Below are 22777 nucleotides of genomic sequence, written 5' to 3'. Positions count from 1 at the left end.
TTCAATGGCAGTATCCAAACAATTTGAAATGCTTTGCATGCATCCGTGCAAATATTGAGGTAAAGAATTTGTATATTTGGCCATGTTTGTGAAGCTGTTCACGCAACATTTATTAAATAGGTTTAATAAGGATATATGAATAAACCGAATTTTACCTGGAAGTCTAAAGCAACATAGGAAACACCAATTCCCACAGGAATCCGCACTCGTCTAATACTCATTAAGGAACGATAATAACGTTGGGGTGGTTCGCAGCTTTGCTTTTTAATAAATAGCCCACAGGTGTTTCATAATAATAAATGTGAATATTCAAAACTACTGATGCCAAACTTCTGGAAATGTGCTCCTGTTAAATGCGCAAATATGTGTGCATGTACTGCAATTCTCTTTTGATAATCATGGCCTAGGTTGTCAGACAAGAATTTTTGGCTTAAGGCTATGTTATCATAACTTTGGCGTCCTTTTGAAGTATGCTATCAAGTGCATGTTTCCACTCAGGCTTGGTTTCACTAAAGCCTAATGTTGTCTAACTAAAGCTCAATTTACCAAAAGACCTATCATGCATGTTTGAAATTGATAGTGGTTTCTTAAATGGTACAAAGCTGATGCAAACATCAAATTTAGTTATGCCTGTTTATAAGACTTAAGCGTTGCCAATACTCACGAAGATTTTTGGGTGACAACCTGGGTAACGATTATCGAACAAGTATTGCAATGCATATATATTAAGACAACATTTTCAAGCTTTTTGGCACTGCTGTTTTAGGAATTATAAAAGTAACTTCTCTTTTAGCCCCAGCCGTGTGGCCGGCAGTTTATTCAAGGGACGAAGAAAAGACACCCGACGCAAAAGTTTAGACGGCGCAGTGGACAGCATGGTCGCACATATCTTCCACTAACGCAATGTTTGTTTACCACGCGGGAAAGGTGCCTTGGGGGTGTCGCCACAGCGGCGCCGGCGAAAGCGCGCCTCGCGCGCAACATCACACCTTCCAATTTTTGTGGCCTTGGACGGCGGTAGATGTAACTTATATAAAGGTATACATGCTGAAAGCTGCAAAGTAACCGATAACTGCGTAACCCTTACGTGTATACGTATATAAAGGTTACAAAGATATAGGTTACATTTGTACCTTATAAATTATAGGTTACAAAAATTCGAAAATGTATACCTCTATTAAGGGTTACCCAGCTTAGAGTGTGGTTTTGGGGAGGCGTCCCCTTACTCCCCTCTCTAGGCAACGGCTGCACTGTAATGCAAAGCGTTTGTGATCACGAACGTACGTCAGTTATACGCCTCGAGCGCGGCCTGTAGGGGCGCCACTGAAATCCCCCTAGCGGCCCGTTTCGAAAGCAGCCGCGGGAGTCGCCGGCCCGCTCCCTACTGTCACCGTTGCTTTTGGTGCCCGTTCACGACTGAGATTTACCGTTTGTAGGCGTTGGAAATACACATTTATGTGGAGCAGTCACTCTGTTCGCAAATGTGGTGTGTTTACGAGAGTGTAAATGGGTGTGACGCGATCTTAGTCTGGTACATTCGGTCTGTACAAGCGCCAACACACTAAAAATTTTTACGCCCAAAAGGGTGCTTCAGCTTGTCGCCGCAGGAGCACCCTAAAAACTGAATATTTTACGCCCTTTAGGGTGCTTGGATTTTGTCGCCGCAGGAGCACCCTCTGTGAAGCACCCCAGAAGACAGGTGCCTTATAAACACCCTTGTCCGCCTAAAAGTATCCTAGGGTGCTACTTAGCACCCCAATCTGTAGGAGCATCTTCTGCAAAAGCACCCACCTAAAGGGGTACAAAACGGGTGCGTCATCCTCGGTTCACAGGTGCAGCAGGTGTGAGACCACATATTGCACAATATCACACACGATTATGGTATGAAACATTCGTGCTTTCCAAGCTCGGTTCTGTGAGACATTCCATTGAAGCTCAACATCAGCTGATAATTTCCTTGAACTTGTGTCACCGATTGTTAAAACATCAATTTAAAAAGTCAGGAGCCACATCTCAGTACAGTTATAACTTTAGAGGTAGTTGATTACCCAAAACTTCGTAAAAAACCAATTATATGTTCACTTTGCCGAACTGCAGTACACATCCTTCGAGATTCACTGCAGAGCCTAACCATGCTGTGCAGTGAAAGCAATTAGGTGTGCAACACTTCAACCACACAAAACTTCCTTGAACCTTAAAACCCTTGGCTTCTTAGTATTGCATCAAACTTCCAATCAAGGTAGCTACCTGCAATGTTTAGTGCCTTATTCTTGAGCTGAGCAGGAAGGTTCAATATCAAGGAAGACCAAATGCAAAATGTATAGTTTCCTCCGTAATGCGGCTCATAATATAGTTCCCTCCGTACTGCGGCTCATAATCTACTTATAAAAGTTGGGTACCCAAGCCATTTATTTTCGTTTGCATTATTATTTTTGCTTTACGGAAAAATATTCATATGGTACAGCACTTGCAAGGTTTGGTAGTATTTGGAGTTTTATAAACATACCTTTAGACTAAATGACCCCACATAGCAATAACAAGAACTGCAAACATCACAGAACAATGCATACAAGTTCCCTGGTGAAGCCCATGGTTGAAATGTAATGCCATTGTTCAGAAAACATTATTTTATCATGAGGCTAGCTTGTACATGGTGCCTTGCATTATGTCCCTGCCGGTGGATGTGGGGTCATTTGTCACTGTTGCAAATGAAAAGCCAACAGCCAGGGCCCATTAGTTTTGGCTAGTATTACGAGGTGCCTCACGGTAAGCATTCTACGTCCATAGACTTTTTTAGAGTTGACTAGAACTGAAATCAGCAAAAGATTCTCTACAAAACATTCATTCTATCCGCAGCTTTAGGGTTTGCTAATTTCCATAGTTGGGTTTCTTCTGCCTTTCTTAGCAACATTTTTCTTTTGATAAGAAGGTGCACAACCAAAAGCAAAAAGCTTTTCTGTAAACCTTTGGTAGCTATATAATTGTTACAAAATATTTTACTCTAAATATGGCAGCTTAAACTGAGAATATTTGCATTTAAAAACATTAAAATAAGTTTAAATTGATCATAAATTTTTAGCTGTTTTTACGCAAAACTGTACATGGGATATGAAGTGCACCACAAGGAGGGCTTTGGATTAGCTTTAGCAAATTTGGGACATTTAAGGTGCACTGAAATCTCTACACATGCGCTTTTTCACTTTCTGTATCCACCAGGAAAATGGCTGCCAATTTAGACAGCGATTCTAAATAGTAGTTGACGTGCATTTTAAAATAATCACAAACATTATAGCCACAAAATTAATTTTTACAAGTTGTAGACATTGCCCGTTACACCAGACATTGGACTACACTGTCAAGAGCTTTGACATCTACAATGACGTCTACAAAGCAGGCTTATACTGGTAGAATGTTTCATACCATAATTACTGTGTGTTCAGAGCTCACGTGTGAAGTATGGATACTGCTGCTTCAGCAAGAACCGAGGATGAGCACCCTTCCTGGTTCTGAAAAAAAAATAACAGAGGAAATGCCTTAAGCAGGATTCTGAAACGGGGTTGAATGAAACAAGAATGAACAAGAAATTCTTTCAAAACATGTAAAGCAATGCAAACAAATATTTATTTCAACTTATTTCTACAAAAGACCACCTCATGAAGACTGGTGGTGGGGTATTGGCTCAAAAAAAAAAAAAAGCAGAGAGCACTTATACAAATGCTACAGGGAGCTTTCGCAGCCAACAATTGTTTGAACACACCTAAACTAATCACTGTTCAACAAACTCATAAAAAATGTTTGAATGCATAAAAAACCAGTGGTAAACACAGGAAACAGTTAAAACAGAATGACGGCACAAGTTTGTCCCGTAGTTCTCTTCTGTGTCCTGGGTTTTCCTATGGTTTTTCATCCATTCAAACATGTACCAGCTAGCCCAGTCCAACGCCTTGGTATCATAAAAATATGGATAGTCAATCCTTACACAAAGTTGAAAAAAAAAGAAAGTATAAAGTAGGTGACAAAATTAAAACGACAGCAAATTGGTTGGCTTTTAATTTTAAATGATAATATAAAAAATAATGGCATGAATGAAAGTGAGCAGCACGCGAAGTACCTTGTTGCTAGCCCGACATTCCACTTTGAAGCAAAATGTCCGCTTTCAACACTACATAGGCTAAACATGCAATGAGGCATTCCTTTAGGCACACAAAATATACCATAATTGTTAAAAAAGCTAGGAATCAGTTGAAAAAACCTGACCACGACAAATTGGAATTAGCGACTAGATACAGTTTCAGAAATACACAGCGACATCATATAAAAATATATGGTTCCCATACAAAGATTGATCATAACAAAAATTCAGGACATTTATCAGACTGGCATCAATGTGCAAAGCAGCTTAATGAAGGAAGACGGTCTTCACTAAAAACATGTTAATATTGGGAGCTCATGTGCTTCCCTGCAAGTTGGGTGTGTAAACCCACTGACATCTTAACTAACCCGCCTCAATCATCACTTGATAGACATTGAGGAATTTTACGAATTGGTTTATTGTAGCCAGCTGTCTAGTTTATTTCCCTATTTTTCTTGGCATTTCGTGTCTAATTCTAAATTTGGTGACTAGATAGCTTTTACTATGGTCATGCACTGGTGACAACGAATATTTGATTTTACTTTAAAAAAATTTCAGTTTTGTTTTATTGCTCACCAGCCAACGATCTGAAATATCAGAGGTGCTTAAAACGTATGTTGGCATTTCCTTCCTGCAGTGTAGTACAAATAATCATGACTTTTACCATAATTTGTTCACAAATCGTAATATGTGGAAAGTATTCAGCTTAATGAAAATGTCATTTCAGAAGCATGCACAATCAACAAGGCCTCAATGACTCTCATGACGTGGTCCACTTGTTTCTGTCACAAATAACCTGAGTGCAGACACATTCCACCGAAGACGAAGGTAACATGCCCTCTTGGGTGATGAATATTTAAAAAGCCTTACGAGTAAATTTGCTGCTGAGCACGTGAAATTGTGGCATTAAAACAAAAGATCCCTCTGCGGCATCTTTCACTTGGAGGAGCGCTTGACCACAAACTTTGAGAAGCTGGAAAATGCTCCATGAACCGCTCCAGCCAGCAGAAACGATGCAGGACACAAGTTGGTAGGCGGACCGTTGGCATCCTGCGATTGTGAAGATATTTCTGTTTAGTAGATGCTCTTCTTTTTGTACCACTGTTTATTTCACCTTTAACAAGCAGCTGAACTCCTTAACGTTCGCATAATAAAATTCTGCAATGCGGAACAGTTAGCAGGGTTACCTCAATTTTGCTTTTCTACGAATTAACACAATGTAGGTAATCTGCACACAACTATAATCAAAGTACAATTTTCACCTACTTCACTGCTAACATCAGCGTTTGACTGCTCAAGCACAAATACAGGTTAGACATGTGAGCAATCTGCTAAACGTATCCCCACAAACTGAACAATCAGGCATCAGAAATCAGCAAGGAAGGAGGTGTCACGTTTAAATGGCACTTTTTTTGTTCAAAACATAAACAACACCTGGAAGCTTGAAGCGTGAGAGGGGGTCTTTCACGCTGACAATGTCAGAACATAGCTTGCTAGTGGGCACCTGCACGATGTGCACAATGTGTTTCTTGAAAATGCGTGCGAAAGTTTGATTGATGTGTAGGACGAGAATTGCAGCACGTTTTGACACAGGCCTTGTGGACGCTTCTGCCTGCTAATGTCAATGTGGATTCTTGCTAGTCGCCCTCTTCGCTTCTTTCTGAATATAATGCTTTAGGCATTATATTCAGGACAACGACTGCATCAAAACGTGCAGCAATTACCTACGTCCCACACATCGGTGAAACTCTCGCACACATTTTCAAGACACGCAGTGCATACATTGTGCATGTGCCCACTAGCAAGCTGCGTTCTGACATTGTCAGCGTGAGAGACCCCCTCTCACGCTCCAAGCTTCCGGGTATTGTTTATTAGATTCCATGCGCTGAATGCAAATCAGTGTACATTGGCGAAACGGGCAATCTGCACAGAAGATTAATGCAGCACTGGAACGAAGTGAACAAGGGCCATGCAAAAACAAGTCCACTGGCAGAGCACCGTGAGAGGACGGGACACGTGGTCGACTGGAACAAGACAAAATTACTGACAACTGAGTGCAATCTATCTTCTCGATTACTGCTCGAGTCCCTCATTGTTCAGACGACGCCCAACATTATCAACATAATGGATGGCAATCTGCACCATATCTATGCAAACTCATTGCGCCGCGTAATGCCCAATATATAGCTTCGTTTTCCACGACACATGCTCACCGTGAACAAGCAACAAACCGTTAAATGGCTTTCTTGACTTGGTCAGTGACCTACGTTTCATCACTGCAATAATGCTTTTACCTGCCTACACGGCATTCCATCAAACACTGGACTACACCACATGAGCCATTGGCGTTCTTAACCTGCACCAGAGTATATAACCTTTCACTACTGCTATGAGATAGACCCATAAACGCACTTCAATATGACCTTTATATTTAGCTCCTGGAAACATTATGTATAATTTTACCTTTAAGTTGCACCTGCTACAGCAGCTGGTACTATACCAAAAACATGAAAAAAAAAAAAAAAAACGGTGGTTTAACACGCCAAAGCTACACTTGGGATATGGGGAGCACTGTAGGGGAAGGCTTCGCATTAATTTTGACCATCTGGGTATTTTTGTGCGCATCGAAATCTCCAAACACGGGCGTCTTTACGTGTTGCCTCCATCTGAAAAGCGGCTACACCAAGCGGTATCTAACCGACATTCGCCTCCACAGCACAACACCCTAGCCACGGCAGTGGGTTAAACATATGAAATAAAGCGAGTTTTGGAGTGCAAATGAAAATATTAATCACACGTCTTATTTTCCCAATCGATGTACCTTTTGAAATCCACCATGCAATCCCCCTCCCCTACCGGCCTACCAAAACACCTTTGTCTCAAGAGGTAATCAGGCTGTTGTTAATGAAGTAAGTATTTACAATCCGAGACTTGCCACCGTTAAAGTCATGCACTTTGTTTTAGAGATAAGCGACATTAGCCATTTGCAGCACCAGGAGTTAATTGTGCTAAGATCAGATTGAAAGCATTGACGGTAGTAGTTGAAAGAAATTGTGTGATAAATTACAACATCATCTGCAAATAGACTTACATGGGAGGATATGCAACATGGAAGATAGACCAAGCAACCTGCCTGGGGGGACAACAAAGTGGCACGAGCAAAAGAAGTATATAGTTATTAGAAGTAAACTGCATTTGAGAAGAATGAAAATCTTTTGCTCAAGTGAGGACATTAGGGTGAAGTTTGAGAAGTAGTCTGTGGTGTGCAATGCGATTGAATGCTTTAGAAAAATCGAGAAAAACTACCGCAGTTTGTAAGTCTGTGTCAATGGATCAATGTAGATCGTGAACAAATCCTGAAAGTTGTGTTTCTCAAGTAACCCTTGTGAAAACCGTGGTGATACTCGAATGTGATATTGTGATTTTATAAATAATTAGCGACCTGAGAGTGGATGAAATGTTTCCTGACCTTGCATATGGTGCTTGTTAGGGAAATTTAATGGTGAAGTACCGTCTCCTGATTTAAAGACTGGTGCTACCTCGACTATCTTCCAACCATTGAGATTAGTGCCTGTCATGAGAGACTGCGAAAAAAGCGCTGTCAGAATTCTACAGACTGCGGGATGTACTTTTCGGTATAGTATGATTATTACCAGTATGATCTGAAGTAGACCAGTTTGTATTGCAAGTTTAAAACCATATCGAAAGATCCTAAATGTTTGCTTGGCTTGATTACATACGAATACTTGCTTCAAAGTCAGTTCAATTTCTCTTCTTGCCCTTTAGTCGTCAGCCCCAGATTCTCTTCAATATCTCTGCTAAGCAATGACACGCTCCATACGCACAGCACTGCTTCATGAAAATGTTTCAAATAATCAGAGGCCACAGCACTGCTAACAGGTATACATCATGGCAAGTTCCACAACATGCAATAACTAACCTGAAAATACATAATCGGTGGGTGCACCGATATGGCAGCAGTGCCTGGACCGATGTGTTGAGCAAATGCGCTGACTTCTGAACGGGTGGTCCAAGCGGCCAGATGATGGATGAATGACCATTCCTGGCGGCAAAGCGTACGGAGCACCAACGAAAGGCCAGGCAGTACTTGGGTACAGCAGGTGCAGTGTCGGTTGGCCAAGGGAGGCCCTGGCAAAGCCTTTGAAACTGGACTGGAAGGCAGCTGACCCAGGACAGCCAGCAGCAGCACCTGCAGGTGCATAATCTGTGAGTGTGCTGACACTTGTTGAAATACAAGAAGAGCACACACAAAGCACGAATGCTTACATCAAGTAGATTTTTAATCGTTTAAAGACAGTAACCTCCAAGGCACTAATAAGAGCATTCCCGGAACACCCCAAGTGAAATTTAGGTCACAGTAAGAATGTATTTATTAGACCCGCAGGTACTGTGAGTGGGGTATGCATGATATATGCAAAGCTAGCTACTGAGCTAATTTGCATGGAACGCATGCTAGCAGCTCATCTGTATCCCTTGCTTTCAATCGGAACTGGTGTGTGATAGTTGAGGCTCCTCCATTTCAATGTCTGACTTGTATCTGCACGTTCAATTCTCCAATATAAATCGAGTTGAGTGAGTGCCTACAGCTTTTTTGTTAGTCTCTGTATGGCCTGCGGTTTTGCGAAAATGAGAACTTGCGAATTGGCTCAATTTTCTGCACTAATTTAAACAATACATATGCCTCTGATATCAAGCCCCAGACTTCACGAGAGCTACTCTGACAGAATCGGCAGGCGCCTCGTAGGCGTTGTGAAATCTCCCCCACTACCCCGAGACTATGCTAACTCCCTGCGAGGCCACATGCGCGCATTTCACCTTCAATTTGCACGTATGTGAATTCTATACCTCTATGAACTCTCAGACGGGTGTCGTCATATTCGTGCCGGACTCGTGTGAAACTCGGCAACGTAAATTACCGCACTCGCTCGCTGGCACGCGGCCCGAACTCTCTCACCGTTTCCGGCCCTTGCATACTATTTTCTCCACCTTGCACTTTGTAAATTCTCATGTTTAACTACACCTCGTGCGCCCTCATCTCTTGCCTGCTTTTCTTCCAGCACAACTCCGTCAGCACCCGGTCGACGCGTACGCTGTCGGGGCGCGTTGGCGAGCGAGTACGGCAATTTCGCTGTTGTCGAGCTTCACGAGAACAGCACACATATCGCGGCCCGAAGACCGCGAGGCGTACGGTCGCCGGTCTCGCGAGCGCAATTGCGAAGCGCACTGCACGGAATTAGTGAAGGGGGGGGGGGGGGGGGGGGGGGGAGAGATTTCACAACACCTACGAGACGCCAGCCATTGAATCACGTGTACGCGTTTTCACATGCACTTCCAGGGAACCTCCTGTTCATGTTATTTCTTGGTATACCGCGGGTATTCACGAGGGAGGACTAATCACAGCGTTGTGCCACTCACGCGAAATTGCGACTGCGATCTGCAACCGCAAAGGCACTGTTTGAGAGACACATAAACAAACGCCCCGGTGTTAAAGAGCCTTGCGTGATGTGAAATTATTAGCAGCCGTGTACCATAGCGCGAGCATCGTAGCCAAGGTCTAGCTTCAGCGTAAATTGATGCTGACTTCTGCGGAAACGGTGGACTGGGCGCCAAACAAGTATACTAACTCACGTAGGCTCTCAGAGCAAACGAGATGGGGGTCTAGCGAATTACTGACCCATAAACACCAGAACTCATTCCAACCAAATACAGAATAATAAAAAATGCGTACTTACCCGAGCAAAAACGATGTTTCCAACGTAAAATTCTCCTTCACTGTCGTCTTCATCTCGCGGACACACGAACACGCTTTGTTCTGATGCAATGTCATCCACTTTTGACGCGCAGTATTTTATCCGGCGATGATCGTTCTTCCGGGGTCCCCATGTTCAACACACGCGTAGGTTAGAAGGGTAGACAGCACCCATAAAGCTTCTATAACTATGATTTAAGCTTGAAATAGATAAAACAGATTAAATCACGCCACCAACCACTCGGCACAAAACGCTATGAAAAAACACACACAAAAGTGAGAGATAGTTGCCAGACTTCAAATGCAGCACCTCTAAGTTTGACGAAAATTGTGTTACTACTGTAATGTTGGTAATTATGTTTCTGCTTTCAAAGTCTGAAATGTGTTTATAACTTAAATTTAAGGTTTTTAAACACAAAAAGTGAATACACATAAAGTAATTGACATATATACTGATATTGTAAAGACGTTTGTTTTGGTTTTGTTTTCACGGCGGGCTTCTTAAGAGAGAACGTGTGAGAAAACGAGCTACTTTGGGTTTAGGAAGAGGGCGGTAAATGTCGGCGTGATAGAAAGCAAGGAACAGGTGCTTACCCTGGTCGTTAAAAAAGGAGCTAATGAAACCCTCACGTAAAAAAAAAAAAACACGTTCGACGAGGAATCGAACCATTGACCTACAAAACAGGAAACGGACGCGTTAACAAACAGCTATGTCGGCGGGCGTGTTCAAGGCGCCTAAAACAATTCTATACTTACGTAATTTGTCAACGAATATTGTTGCTTGTGTCTAGTCATCGCCTCCTTTAACGATGGTCTAGTTTATGCTGCATTTTTGAAATTCTGGCTGTCCTAACGCTTGTTTCTCACGCACCGGTCTTGCAGACGAGGCCGCATTGCTAGCGCTGCAAGCGATTGAGCCAAAGCTCCATTATTTGACTCAAGCAAAGCTATCGCAGTCAACCCGACCTTTTCTGCGCAAGCCACGGCAGCCACGAAATAAATGGAATGTGCCGTTAGAATTATGGCGTTGATAACGCTTGTTTGACCGGCACCGTCTTGCAGACAAGCAACGTCGCTCTAATACTACAAGCGATGTCACTCCTGGCATGTCAGGCGCATCAAACCCATCGTGTAAAACGACTGCTAACAGTGCGAAAACCTCTGAGTTTGTAACAAGTGGGGATTTGCGGTGGCGGCGACGTAATAGGTACAGCAAGCAGGTAGGCAGAACAGCAGCGTAGGGTTACAACCTTTCCCCGAAAAAAAAACGGGCCTTCCGGGGGGGGGGGAGGGGGGATTGTGTTGAAAAAAGACGCCATGTTTTTTAACATGCAGTGCCATTTATTGTAGTGTTTTCTTAGAGAGAAATCAACATAACGTTTGTACTGAAAGTGATTGAGAGCTTGGTTAATCGCTCTGCATGTGCTTCACTGAAAAGTAACCGCAATTGCTGACCGCGGCGGTAGAATTTCGTTATTTTGTTCTTCCCTTAGGTCCCCCTCCATCTGAGGCAGCGCGCTCGCCCGCGTATTTTCTCTGCTCGCGTGTCTTTGCGCAGCTTGTCGACATAGGCGTGCGCAGAGTTCTCAATTTGGGGGGGCAAAGTCTTACCGCTGCGCCCCCCCCCCCCCCCAGAGCAACTCCCGACCTCTTCTCACTGAAGGCCTTGCGGTGCGAACGCAGTGCAAAGAGGGATGGTTATAAAATTTTTATTTCAATGTGATGGAATTGCAACACACACAAAATATTTCTGAGCAGAAATTTTACTTTCATGTGTTACATCGGCAAGGCAGGCATGGGGCAAATTTGGCGCCCCCTTCAGATGATTAGGGGGGGCGGCCGCCCCCCCTGTTCCCCCTGTGCGCACGCCTATGCTTGTCGACACGTATTTATCGTCTTAGTTGTTGAATTGACGCTTATAAAACGCCAAAACGGGCATAATCACGGCACAAAAGCCAAAAAACCGGCTGATGACGACTGGTTTTAGATATGGACCGGCAACCGGCCCGCTGTTTAAAAAACCGGTCGGGCCGGTCCAAAACCAGGAAGGTGGCAACCCTACGGAAGCGACGAGCGAAAATGATTTTACACGACCGCCCCCGTCGGCCTGCGCAAAAAAGGAAGATAGAACCCCTGCATACACGCCCTCGAAGAAAGCTGTACAGCCGATTCAGTTTGTTGTGGAAGAAGAGCAACCGAGGCTGCAGCCACAAACGATTGCGCTTGCCGTGGTATGAGCCAAAGCATATCTTCACATAGTTATGTTATCGTCCGTCTGACTGTTACTTACTGAAGGGAAAATTCAGAACACAAACGTTGACGTCTAGCGTCTATGCCAGACATAGACGCTGCTGTTTAGGCCCTAAAAACCACCTTCAGGGCGTCTGTCGGTTCTGTCTGATGGCGCGCTCGCGCCGCTGATTACGAACGAGGCGTCTGTTGGCGTTGACTTATCGTGTTGGCGAGCCGGTAAACGCCATCACGGTTAAACTCCCTGTTGGAAGACTACGCTGTTGGGACGATAGAGTGCCGACAGAGCTTCTTATTGGCCCCACAAACGCCATCAAGGTTAAACTCCCTGTTGGAAGACTAGGCTATTGGAACGATAGAGTGCCGACAGAACTTCGTATTGGCCCCACAGGCGTGCTGTGAGCCCAACAAGAAAGTCTTGTTGGAATTTTTGCCCGGGGCTTAATAATACGGGAACAAATTCTTAGGTAAATTCGATTTCGTTGAGGACACCGATGCCTCGCGTAAAAGTTTTATTTATAGGACTACAAGAGGCATTTTGTAGCCTTTCCTTCCCGTGCACCCAGACATCGAAACGAACCTTGTGATACACTCGAAGCAGTAGATTAGTGCAGAGTGGAATTTAAACATTCAGCACGTTTTGTTCAATTTACGAACAGCAATTTTAGAGCCTTTCCCCTGGTCTATGTGGAGAGTTCATATTTATTCTCTCAACGGGCGGTGAAATAGTGCAATGTGCGGTTTAAACATACAGCCTGTTTTTGTGCAATTTTGCATGCTTGCATTCACACACCGTTCTTTTAGGCACCCTAACGATAAGGTGCCGTGGTAACACCCCAATCGAGAAGAAATACTTTTTAGCACCCCTGTAATGGTCGTAGCACCCTATGAAACTGTTGATTACACCCCTGAATTTCGGCACCCTCGAGGTGGGGTGCCCGAGTAATATTTGGGTGCTTGAAAGGTGCAAAAAGGGTGCAAAATGTTCAGTACACCCTCCTTGCACCTTAAAGGGTGTAAAAATTTTAAGATTTACACCCCTTAATATGTGGCACCCTCATGATTGGGTGCCGGAGCAATGTTTTAGTCCTTAAAAGGTGCAAACAGGGTGCAAAATGTTGAGTGCACCCTTTTAGCACCTTTAAGGGTGTTAAAAAGTTTAGTGTGAAGTGTGCGCCACAGGTCGGCGTCGCGAAACCGGGATATGCATATGGAGATGATTGTGATTCCACTGCCCTGAAATTTACTAACAGTGTCTCCGTAAGCATAATATCCTCAGATGGTCATGCCATGGCTATACACTACGATGTAAAACAGTTTGGTGCGCTTATATAACCTAGTGGAGCGCTCATACCTGACAGCACGCCAGTTATACTTGCCAATATCATACCTTAGATATTGATCACTACCCTGGACATAAATTTCACGAACATTCTACGAAATAAGTGCGATGGATAATCCAAAATTATACCCGGGATCAGCGCACGACAAACAAACAAAAAAAATGGCCGCGTATCTGCTCCTTTCGTTGCAAATGTCGTCAAAAGACGATAGTCTTTATCGACTTTTGCCAAGTAAATGCCTCCCTTTGCTTTACCGCTCACCTCTCATGTTGTTCCTCTTGCGTCGCGCTCCTCCCAAGGTAAAGACACCAAAGGTTTGCTTAAATCATTTTAGATTTCCCGCGTTCCACTGCTCCAAACCGGTTGTCTCGATGCGAACGCTGCCGTACGGCGAAGACGCGCGTTAATCGAGGCACCCTACTTCAACGTTTATAGAACCGCGTTTCCCTACTCCACGTGCGTTGCAAGCAGAACGTGGAAATCATCTAGTGGAACCTTGCGTAACTGTTGCCGGTTGATTTCTTAAAATGGCGCCAGAAGCTATAGTGGCGCTGGCGACAGCAGGCGACGGCGGAGTGAATTCTTTTTCTGCAGTTGATGAAGTATTTAATTTCGCAAAAGTCAAGCATGTTTGAATTTTTATAAAGGAACACTGCAAATATCACTTCTGTATTGATTTGTTGTCTCATATTTGCGTAATGTCTTGTTGTTCTTCAAAAATGTTGACAAGTATGAACATTACACCGTACCAAGACGGGTAGATTTAGCTGTGACTATATAAGACTATTGCGCAGGCACTGTTTTGCTTTGGCCGGGTGGCTGAATCGAGTCACAGACAGACAGACGGACAGACATACAGACACACAGACATACAGACAGACCAAAATTTCTGGGTTTAAGTAGCCCAAGAAAGACTATCGTCTTTAAAATGCTGGGGCGTCTTGTCGTGAGCTGAGCGCCCGCAAACATTCATATATGTTACACATGTCCTCCGCGAGCAGGCCGGAGAAGGGCTTCTACAGTAATGCCCGTTCGCGACTAAACGTTTCTTCGAAGCATAGTCATATGACGCAGGGAGCCTGCAGAATCTAGCACAAACGGAAATCAGAAGGCCTTATCAGGTATCCCACTCTTCTAACGACACCTTTTATCAGTTTTGAACTTGTATACCTCAAAAAATGCGTTCGCCGAGGGATCAGCTGTTAGTTGAAGTCTAAAAACTAGAGTGACGTGAATGAGTAGCTTGTGTGTGCGATTACTAAAACGTTCTTTCCTTGATTTCGCTCCGCAGTCGTACACAACGATACGTAAGTGTCCCCCTCCCCTTCCCCCTCCCCTTCCCCCTCCCCATGTCTCGCGAAATATCAGTGCATTTCGCACACTAGTTGGTCTCGTAAGTCCTACCCGGCTTAAGTTTATACAAACGTCTTTAGCATTTCAGAAGTTGCACTGAGTTTTTTTTTTTTTTTTTCATTTCTGTACGAGCTATTTTGTTTCTTCGGACTTGCAGACCATTAATTTTTCAGTGGTTTAATTCACTTTTATTGGTTCTTGCTATAAGGCATGAGTGCACATTTTTCACGATGCAGAGCCTCATGGAATATACTTAACGTTTTAGCATGGCTTATATTCTTATAAAAGGCACAAGTTATTGTCAGGTATTGGGTAATCGCATCCCCGAAATATATTTTTCTACGCGCATATATTCGTAATGAGGCCGCATTCGTTGTCCGCGCTACAAAACAAAACACACCTCTCACTGTGCCAGTATCAGGTATAAACGAGGCGGCAATAAAATTCACTTGTGCCGGACGTATTCGGAGGTGACAGTGGTGGTATGCTGCTGCAATTCGCCGACGCCCGTAATAGCGGCCGAGAAGCACGAAGAGCCGCTTTCCCGGATAGCTATTGTTGGTGTTTCAGCACCCTACCAAGACGCAGCGTCTTTTGAAGTGACCTAAACGTACTGTTTACTTACAGACGTCACCATAACAAGTTTTTTTAGCGCTTGGAAGGGCAAAAAGATGCGACAGAGAACCAAAACACTGCATGAGCCCCTATGGGCCGCGCAGCGCTAATCCCGTCAACTCCGCGGAGAAGCGGCGGCAGGCGGCGCAGGGATCGCAAAGCTCGAGGCGTATACTTGGATTAAAGCTTCCAACGGTAGCTTCTTCTTCCTTCTGTGTATAGTGTTTATCCTTTCTGTTATCAACAGGCTACGATGTTTTCAGATGAAACAGATGGGCCATGTATGTGCACGTAATAGAGCCTGGCACCGCGAGTACTGTCTATCGTCGTATGTTCCAAGGAAAACACAAAAATGACTTCGGACGGGCCCCAAGGGCGAGGCGCGGGTATTGTGCTTGAGCACTCCTGTCGCGTTGGGCCTGCCAATACCCCGAACTGGGGCAGATGGGGCATACAAATTCCTTAAATCCAGTTCAACGCAAGAGAGGGAGCGACCGCCTCAGCAAGCGCGCAATTGCTCCTCTCACCGGCGCTTCTCTGGCGCCAAATCAGCGTGCGCCGTGTGACAAAAGAGAGGAGGAACTTACAATCTTTGAATACACTTGCACACTGCATGCTCCGCCCATCCCCAAGTTTCACGTCAGTGGGGATCATAAAGTTTGTTTCTGTGTACACTAAAGAGCGTCTATGCCGCTCATATTAAGGCCGTATGTGTCGTCATGGGCCTCCGCAATGCCTCACGCTCGCCCTAGTTTTGTCAGTGGCTTGAAATGAAACGTTTTAATGGTCGTGTATTCGGACACAGTGGTACAAAAATGCCAGGAATATGTAAAAAGTAAAACAGACTTTTTTAAAGCCGGAGAAAAAGAAGCAACGAGTATTTCTGCCGGAAGGTTGGGCCTAATATTCTGCGGACCAAGCTGTGAGTTAACAACAGTGTTAATATTTTGGGGGAAGCTCGTTAGGGACTCGTATTTGCTTATTTTGCCATTATTTAAAATAATACGTTGTTGGAAAGGCTTTGAACTGTTTCTCAGCGTGCCTATGAAAACGTCACCTTCGTGTTGAACATATGCATCGACCGCCAGCTACAGTTTAACAAAACTTGTTGCTGAGCGAGCTGATTTATAATTGAAGAAAAACTAAAACGTGGAGTTAACAGTCGTGGAAGAACACAAGGTAGGACGGATACGGGCACACGTAGCTGTGGTATCTTGCCTTCGCCGAAGTACGTTTGGTTTCTTTTTTTTCTCGTCACTTCAACTTTCGCGGCGGCATGTTACCCGCTCAGTCATTTGTTCTTTAGCCTCCGGCATGACCAACGTTAGGTACAATCACGCACTGCATGCTCTTTCACCGAACACGCAGTCGTCACCGCTCTCGGCTACCACAGAACAGAGAGGATTTCGGCTCATCGTGGATCGTACTAATGCATAGCGAATAAAGCAAATCCCAAAAACCGCCTTAGAATCCAATGGTCATGCCAAGCCCAAGCTGGAAATCTCTGGTCTTCCCAACATAGCCCCCCACGGCGTCATGGATTCCCAAGCACAGGTTTCTCTCTAATATGCTTACTGAGAAACTCTATAATAGAGATGGCCCGCAATTTTTTGTCGGAGAAGAGACCCGGCGGTGCCTTGTGCTGCACGGCGAGTGAGCGGCCCGATTGTTTGCAGCTGCCGACCGCCTGCCGCACGTGCCGAAGCCGCGTGTATTATGCTTGGTGTTCAGTTTCGAGATGTGTGCGCAAGGCACTCGGTTAGTATTATTTTCTTGGCATGCAATAGATTGGCGTTAGAGAAGCTCGACAATAAAGCTGGGTGCTTGAATGAATAGATGCCGGTAGGTATTCAACGGAAGAGACAGATTAGAAGTTTGCTTCCTTTGCCAAATATTGCACATAGTTACATCATTATTGCGATAAAACGTGTTAGGCCGGGTTCAGACTTGCCGCAGCTGTCGTTATAACCTTAAAAAATGACGTCATTTCATTTCTCAGCCAACCGAACGACGTGACACGCCGTTTTTTTTTGTTTTTTTTTTCCCGTTCACAGATGATATCGCTTTTGCGTAGGTAGTGTCTAAACATAACCTTAACTTCGCCGATTATGAATTTTTATGTGTATGCGAGGCGTTGAATGGTCGGTCAGTTTTCATTAAATTTGTGTTCTTTTTTTATTTGTTCCTTCAAGGCTGTTTATTTTTGTCTTCATCCTGGGATCGCGGAGTATAAGAAACATGCTTGATTTCCTGAGTACATTTCTGTTTTTTTTTTCTTTTTTCTTATCGGAATTTCGTATGTTGTCTGGTTTTACAACTTTCCTTCGACCCTTTATTTTCATCTTTGCTTTTTAAGCGCTTAAGTACGCCAACATCGGTGGTGTGAAGTACTGGGCAAATGATGGTTACCAGTCGAAAGAGCACGTGACGAAGATATCTCGGAGCTACAAGGTGCTACAGCGCTGGAGGCTACCAGCTGCGAATCGAGCCGCTCGTCCTGCCGTGTGATAAGGCGCTGCTTGATGCTACGAAATGCAGAAAATTGATACGCAATCATCAGCGAAGGACCCGCATGCGCTCTCATCTATCTCAACAGTGGGTGGTAGGCCAGGAAATGTCGCGCCCGTAGGTCTTGCACGCCGCTCACTTGGTCCGTTTTATGTTATTACCACCTGTACCTCGCGCACCTTATACGAACTTAGTACACTCTTTGAGCGCGTTCCCTCTTAGTATATTGTATTTTTGCAACCTAATGATGCACTTACAATCACGAATTCTAATAATGGCACCCCCAGTAACCAAAATTAAGTGCTGAAAAACCCACAAAACCCACTCAACTGACTTAGAGTCGCCTTGGCACTCACACTTTCTAAAACAATCCGGGCCGTACGTCTACTCATGTTAGGTATAGGTTGAGGTGACCGGAGCATACTTCTGTCGAGCCTCCAGTTCATACTTTTAGTGTGTTTAGTTTAAGTGTGCCGCGGCGATGGGCGGCAGCTGTAGCGGAAACGAATTTGCTACTTGCTTTTGCTTTTTGCTTGAGAAGAACTACAAACGTGCGGCTTCATTGTTTTCCCCTGCTTTTACTCTATTAATTTCCGGCGGCCTTCTAAAAAACTTTGGCGATGGATATCTCAATGTTTGTGTTTAGCGCTGCACAGGAAATGAACGGCGTCAGTATTGCAATGTTAACAAGTACTTTGAAATGTTTTTTATGAGTTGGCTAATTTATCTTGATTTAATTGTGTACTAGAAACACATTCCTTTGTCAATACATGGTCGCTTGAACTCTAAATTTCTTGCTCTTGCAATGGTAACAAAAAGGTGACAAGTAGAAAGAAAATAAGCAGCTCTGGGAACGTAGGCATGTATTCTATCGATTGCACACTTTATATCCCGCAGTGTTTATTCGTGACGTATTTTTTTTTTCAGAGAGCCAGGAGAGAAGTAGTAGTGAAGCGTGCGTGCAATGTCCAACGTGCCCCAGGTGCCTTGACCAAGTTTCTGAAAATTTGGATAAGCTCTGGAAGGAGCTGCTGGTGAGAGAACCCTCACAGGATACTGTAGTATAAGCATTTTGATAAATACGTGCCTTTATCTGAGTAAATAAGAATATTCTGACTTTTCTTTATTTGCTTTTAGGCAGCAGGCAGCATACAAGATATCGTTCAAGGGCTGACATATTTGGACGGAAATGTCAGTGTCGCCGCGGACATTCAAACAATGCCGTATTTTCTAGGACGCATATTAAAGATTATCGACAACCTCAATATTAACATGACCTCTGCAGAAAGGGCTGCTGCTACTCACAATCTGGCCAACGTCACCGTTGATTTCGCAAAGAAAGCAATGCAGAAAGGAGAAGTTTGGAAGAAAATAAATAGAGTAAGTTCTGCCGGGATTCCCGACGATAACGTTTATTTGCGTACTTTAAACGTGTATGCCGAATTCTATGTGACTTAGGAAACATTTTTATTTAAAATTCAGGAGCACCGACTAAGCACAGTTGGTGGCCTCTTGGAAACTGTCGAAGATTTTGTCATAAAAATGGTGGGCAACCAAGACCGCAGTTTTGTGAACAGAAGCCTGGGCAGTGGGAATCTAAGTGAGTCTCTAAGTCGCTATTCTACGTCTCCAGAACTTCAGAAAAATAATTGAAGTGAAAATAAAAAAAAACATAAATACAAACTTCTTAAAGTTTGGCCGATGAAGCAATCAACAAGTTAGTAAAATTATTGGTATTTACGACGTGTCTTTAATTAAAGTTTGGCCTTGACACTCGTTTACCCCTGGAAAACTGCGTGGTTGCAAACAATAAGGCCGCCATTAAAATAACCTCAAACAAAAAATTCTCCTGCAGTGCAAACGAGGCATGAATTGACAAATAAACTGTTTTCCACGCCAATCAGACTTCATTCATCTAAAGCTAAGCAGATAAATAGCCGCTAATAACCAGAAAACTCTGCATGATTGAGCTGGCCTGCGCTTGGTGTGCCTTCACGAATCCATTCACCAATGACGTGTGAATTTTAATGTTCATATCTCCTTGTTAGAGGTGGAGGTGATGCAGCTCAGAGGCGACGACTTGGCGAACGGGATCGGACTTGTCGGTGACTCGGGCTCAAGAGTAAACTTATCTTCAACCTCCGAAACACGAGACCATGAGTATGTCAGCGTCATATTTTCAGAAAACCTTCTCGCGAAGGAGCTATTGAATGGCCCTACTTCTCCATCGGCAGAAGCGTAAGTCTGGAAAGCCTTCTGATTGCCCTCCTTTAATATCTAGCGTCAATCGTAGAATGAGAAAACGGAAAGCATATTATATTTTGTTCGCGTTCGTTGCCTGAAGTAAACGATTAGCTCACTGTCATCGCTCTTAGTCGAAAACAGCTTCAAGGCACCTTTGGATGATTGTATTACGAGGCATTAAATCTAATTACGACACTCACCAATTATCTGATTAATTCCTGCATAAATCGTCATAGGAGAGACGTCTCCGACGATCGGGATTGTATGCTAAAGCCATTGTGATGTGAGCGATCTCGTTGGCATGACTTTTTTTCTTCACCTGACAACTGCTGTCTTTCGGTAGTTACCAAAATGTGCCATTGAACACACAGTATGGAACTTTATTTCGTGCTGTACCGTGTTTACTTGTGTTGGCGAATACAAGAACTCGGCTAACCACCTTTCATCACCGGCCTCTACAGATCGCCCGAGAGTTCGGTCTTGGTTACGCCTTTGGTGACCGCTTCGTTGGTGGTGAATGGTACTCGAGTAACCAACATTCCAAATGGAACTGTGAAACTTTTTCTCCCTTACGAATACCGAGGAAGTATGGGGCCACTCAAGTGCTCTTTTATCATGACCAAGTGAGTCCTATACCTGCGATGGCTTTGTGGTTTTACGTTGGTACCATTTTTTTAACAAACAATTCTACATTGAAGCTGCTCATGAGTGCATACCGAAGCGCTCAAATACGGTGTACACGTGTTTTCCTGTGCGCTGTCACAACTAAGTAAAATAGCGCGTCTCAGTTGGGGTGGGGTGCAGGGGGCCCGTGAATTGCGGTGAAAGATTCTGGGTATTACGTTAGTTAGTCTGTTTCGGAAAATTCCTGAATGCGTTCTCGCTTATGTTAAAAGCGTAACGCGAAACGCGAGCAGGGCACGGAACAAATATCGCAAAATATTTAAATGCATATGGTTTCGCGGGAAATGTATCACTGATATGCAGGGAAATTTTAAGTGAGCACATGCCACATTGGAAAACATAATAATGCATGCAGTTATAAGCATTGGACGGTGGTGCTTCAGTGGATACCAAGTCACCGTGGCATCGCTGGAAATGAGTTGGCGGATGCAGAGGCACAGCAAGCACACCGGATGGTACTCTCTCGGCTACACCCATCACACTGCAGGATGCCAACGCGATACTCTACCGATAAAATAAAGAAGCTGCAGCATTGCATTCGTCGTAGCCGTACAACCGACATGAACGCCTCTACAGCCTCGATTCAGAGCAAACGTTTTGAATTACTCATGCTCCTCGACTTCGCAGAAGTCAAGAGACATTGCTACACAGGCTTCGTCTTGGAATAGCCTTGACCCAGAAGTATCTCCACACAATCAGGCGGGAGGATAGCCCGGACTGCCTTCTGTGTGGTTGTCCTGAAACTATCGAGCATTTTCTTAGCGCTTGTCCAAAGTACTCTAGTGAGCGAAATAACCTTGAGGCAGCATTACTACGCTGGGACACTCGCCCTCTGTACGAACAAAAGATCTTGGGCATGTTACCTGACAACAGTAAACAAAGCCTAGCCGTTAAAGCCCTGCTGATATTTTTTAGTGACTTCTCTCTGGACTTTCGGCTCTAGGTTGCGACACGATTTATCAGACAGGAGTAATCTCTCGATTGTTTATTTATGGGCGACAGTATTGTGCCTAAAAGTGGACTGTAATCATCTGATACGGCGCCCCTTTGTATGTGAGACGTTTATTGGTTTTACTGCTGGTACATTTTACGATTTGATTATCATTTCCCATACCTACCATACCCATACCTTTCTCTTTTTGTCCCCAGTAACCTCCCCCCCCCCGCCCCCCAATGGGAAATAGCAGGCCAAAGATCGCTTTTTCAGGCCGACCTCTTCTCCTTTTCAATAAGCAATTACTCTCTCACACAGAGCATGTAGACAGATTGCGTGGGGTCGTGGAAGAACTTGATCCGGTGCTAAGTTTAAATTTACACGGGACTGCCCCTTGTTACTTGGCGGCTGGACAGATCATACGACACTTAATTAAACACAAGTTAAACTACCGGAAGATAAACTACCTTGGGGTGCGGCCTGACACCGGCGACCATCGCCGGTAACGGAATGCCTCACGAGAGCAGGATTGGCCACTCTGGTGTAGCAATGGCGACAACCTCCCATTAATGCGCCAATTAAACCACGACCCTCAGCCTCCAGTGGCTGCGAAGCAACTGACCACGGCGCCGGTCAGACCTGTGACGCAGCAGAGGTTGCTAAGAATACCTGGACCCGGACAGGCCGCCATTGGAATCTGAACCTGGCAACGTTTAATACGAGAACCTTATCTAGTGAAGCGAGCCTAGATGTGTTGTTCGAGGAATTAGAGGGCATTAAATGGGACGTAATAGGGCTTAGTGAGGTTATGAGGACAGGTGAAGCCTTTACGGTGCTGAAAAATGGACACGTCCTATGTTACCGTGATCCAGCGGACATAAGAGAACTGCGAGTGGGATTTTTAGTACATAAAAGGATATTGGGCAACATAGACGAATGGTATA

General features: G+C 44.3%; 3 long non-coding RNA genes across 3 annotated transcripts in view; 2 read left to right on the top strand and 1 right to left on the bottom strand.

Moving 5' to 3' along the window:
* The window catches only part of LOC144170734 (uncharacterized), a 41192-nt gene extending 22171 nt beyond the window's left edge, over window positions 1–19021 (top strand). The window contains exon 3 of the long non-coding RNA XR_013322671.1: window positions 18899–19021. This is a non-coding gene — a long non-coding RNA (uncharacterized LOC144170734). The remainder of the gene's footprint in view (window positions 1–18898) is intronic.
* On the bottom strand, window positions 4378–10162 carry LOC144170730 (uncharacterized). Its single transcript, XR_013322669.1, has 3 exons — window positions 9886–10162; window positions 8073–8342; window positions 4378–5182 (listed from the first exon to the last, which is right to left on the bottom strand). It is a non-coding gene; the product is annotated as an uncharacterized LOC144170730 (long non-coding RNA).
* A 91-nt stretch (window positions 19022–19112) lies between the features above and the next one.
* LOC144170733 (uncharacterized) lies at window positions 19113–20832 on the top strand. The gene is made up of 3 exons (XR_013322670.1): window positions 19113–19351; window positions 19454–19571; window positions 20020–20832. It is a non-coding gene; the product is annotated as an uncharacterized LOC144170733 (long non-coding RNA).
* Window positions 20833–22777: the final 1945 nt, after the last annotated feature.

Source organism: Haemaphysalis longicornis, unplaced genomic scaffold (assembly GCF_048455015.1).
Source record: "Haemaphysalis longicornis isolate Haplotype H1 unplaced genomic scaffold, Haemaphysalis longicornis Haplotype H1 scaffold_2, whole genome shotgun sequence".
Classification (NCBI taxonomy): Eukaryota; Metazoa; Arthropoda; class Arachnida; order Ixodida; family Ixodidae; genus Haemaphysalis; species Haemaphysalis longicornis.
Note: the sequence above shows the minus strand (reverse complement) of the source record. Positions and strands in the feature narration are given on the sequence as shown.